Source organism: Myotis daubentonii, chromosome X (assembly GCF_963259705.1).
Source record: "Myotis daubentonii chromosome X, mMyoDau2.1, whole genome shotgun sequence".
Classification (NCBI taxonomy): Eukaryota; Metazoa; Chordata; class Mammalia; order Chiroptera; family Vespertilionidae; genus Myotis; species Myotis daubentonii.
Window position 1 is genome coordinate 132,911,647 of NC_081861.1, and position 3,531 is coordinate 132,915,177.

A 3,531-nucleotide genomic window follows, 5' to 3' on the forward strand; every position below is an offset into this window, starting at 1 on the left:
GAGACTGATTATTTGCCATAAACACCCTCCTTTCTTGTGTTGAGGGGAACAAACTAAGACAAGCATCAACATTCAAAGAAAGGTCAGCAAAAGAAACAGTGACCCAGCAACCAGAAGGAAACACAGGAGAGTGATGTTCTGAGTCAGAGGACATCAGGCCCTTGAATGCCATCATGCCTGGTGGCCAAACCTCTTCTGACAGCCCAGTAAACCACTGCTGTGTCTGATCAAGTTAAGTGTCAGGCCCTAGCTTCTGTACAATCACAAAGTCTGCCTGATATGGTTTGTGTAATACCACAGGCCTCATTAAGTGATCTTGAAAATTGATACCTTGGGGGTTGTGGGCAAGGAAAAGCGTGACCCTCCATGGCATGACCTAGAAAATTTCATTGGGAAATGGCAACTGGGCAGGAACTCCAGATGAGTAGGACTTCCACTATTGGGCACATTTCCTCTAAAACTATAAGAATCTATTCAAAATATACCCATCATTGCTTTTCTCTCTCTCTCTCTCTCTCTCTCTCTCTCTCTCTCTCTCTCTCTCTCTCTCTCTCTCTTCTGTTCCCCATACCTTGTTAGAAATATTTAGGTGTTTCCAGAAGCCTTTTATGGTGAAGCCCTCAGGTTTCCAGAAGACCACAGACCACACAGCTTTGAAATTACTTGGGAAAGAATTGCTCTCTGTTCTGAAGTAAAGGGTCACTCCATGATAATGTTTTTCATTAATCTGAACTCTTAGAACGTGAAAAATTGTATGGCACTTCTTCCACAAGCTAACACTTAGGGGTTTTACATTTATATGCAAATATTCAGCTTTGGAATCTGTATTCAACTTCACAATTAAATGTTTATGCAGAGCCAAATTAGATGTGCAAACTTATAGTATATTTGTAATCTCCTGTCCCTGCTTTAGTTTTTCTCCCTCCTTTCTTTTTACCCCTTGTTAAAAATTGATTTTTATCTGCTTATTGGCATGTTTTTATTATTGTAGTCTCTGTTGACTTACTCATATATCTAATTTCCTCTCCCCTGCTCCAAGTCCATGCACCCTTCTATTTTCTCTTTCTTCGCTAGCCAATTTTTTATGCTTTTGTTTTTCCTCTCCTCTCTTGCTTTCTTCTTCTTCTAATTGCTTAATTAGTTTCACTCACTAAACTCAAGCCTATCTGCTCACTCCTCTATTCTCCTTTTCCAAAAATAGATGAATATATAGATAGATAAATTCGTGCATGGCAGGGAGTCCCCTCAGCCCAGCCTGCACTCTCTCCAATCCAGGACCCCTGGGATCAGGACTAAACCAGCAGTCAGACACCCCTCTCACAATCCTGGACTGCTGACTCCTAACCGCTCACCTGCCTGTCTGCCTGATCATCCCCCCTGCCAGCCTGATCAACCCTAACTGCCTCTGTCTGCCAGCCTGATCGCCCCTAACTGCCCTGCCTGCCAGCTTGATCACCCCTAACCACCTCTGCCTGCTGGCCTGATCACCCCTAACTGCCACCCCTGCCGGCCTGGTTGCCCCTAACCACCTCTGCCTGCCAGCCTGGTCACCCCTAACTGCTCCCCCTGCCGGCCTGGTTACCCCTAACTGCCCCCCTGCTGGCCTAGTTGTCCCCAACTGCCCCCCCACCAGCCTGGTTGTCCCTCACTGCCCCCCCCAGCTGGCCTGGTCACCCCACGCAGCCTGCTGTTCATCTGTTTGGTTGTCCCTCACTAACCCCCCTGCTGGCCCAGACTCCCATAGACCACACAGCACCATCACTGGGCTCGCAGAGCTGACCCCAGAGGCTGGGAGGCAGGTTTGTGGCCGCTGGGATTGAGGCCTACTCCACTGCCTCTCAGTGATATTGTCTCTGGGCCTGGTCCCAACCAGGTCGCTTGGAGAGGCAAGTGCTCCAGCTCCACAAAAGATGCGGGACCAGGGAGCAGCTGCTCAGAGGGCGGGTCCACAGCCACTTGGCTGACTGGGATGAGCAGCACCCCCACAGTGGGCCAATCCCCGCAGACCATGCCCCCACCAGTGCACAAATCCCATGCACTGGGCCTCTAGTTGTTCCATAAAGCATTTTATCTTAATGCCTAAGATCAGCAAGTATTCAGATGTTGCGAATTGCTAAGCATGTATTTGATTTGGTTAGATATATTCAAAATTTAAGAAATGGAATGCAAATAAGCAGAGACTAAAAGCTTTTGCTGGCTCTGACATAATGTATTTTGGCAGGGGAAAAACGCAATAGTGGAACTAGAATAAAGAATTCAGTGTAAAGTGAAGAGATTGATCTAAAAATTCAGTTTGCATCATCCTTTAATATATCTCAATCACCCAGCATAATATATATAGCATTGTGAGGAATATATTGATCTATTATTCCCATTTGAAAATTAAATTCTCCCACATCAGTGCCACTTAAAGACCTTCTAAAGCAGCCTAGCATGCTTCATTCTTTAGTCCTTTCCAGTTAACCTCTCATCACATTGTCTTAGATTAAAAGCTGTACAAGCTCTAGTCAGGCAGTTCAGGTGGTTGGAGCATTGTTCCATACACCAAAGGGTTGCAGGTTTGATCCCCAGTCAGGGCACGTATGGGAGGCACCCAGTTGATGTTTCTCTCTTACACTGATGCTTCTCTCTATTCCCCTTCCTCTCTCTAAAATCAATAAATATATCATCAGGTGAGGATGTTAAAAAAACATGCAGGAATTCATTTAATGTAGGTAATAACTTGTGCCTTGTTTACAGAAAATTTTTGTCAGCTAATATGTATAGATAGTAATCATGATTATAGATGGTGTAGGAATGAAGGACATATGGTATACAAAAGTTAACATACCTATCAACAAAGATCTAAAACATGAGTCCTCAGCTTGTCTCTCTCCCTGTCATTCATTCCCTTCCCATGAATTTTTAAAATCTCTCCCTTTAAAACAACAAAATAATCTCTGTTAATCTTCTATCTCACTCCAGCCAACTCCAAATCCCCCTTCTATCCCTTATCTCCAAATTTCTTGAATTATCCATACTACCCTGAAGCAGATACACAGTCAGTGTCCAACTCAACTCCTCTCAGTACTCAACATCCAGTATAGGCCAGTGGCATCCTACATTAAGCACCTGGGATACTTATCTCCAGTCTAGTGCAGAGCACACCAGAAGTGTTTGGGAATTCATGCCTTTGTAATATCCTAGCCAATGATGCATAGCAGTTGGGGGATAAATACAAACTTCTGTGGTGAGACAAGTATAACTCTGAGGCATGTTCTACATTATCTTCCAGAGATCCCCAGTAGGGCTGATGGACAGTTGCCCACAGCAATAATATGTTCAGTATGTGACCCTTTACTCTTTTACTCACTTATCCCTCTTCCTTTCTTTTCTTTAAAAATATGTTTATATTGATTTTTGAGAGGGGAGAGAGAGAGAGAGAGAGAGAGAGAGAGAGAGAGAGAGAGAGAGAGACACCAATTGGTTGCCTCCTGTACACACCCCAACCAGGGACCAAATCTGCAACCTGGGCATGTTCCCTGACTGAGA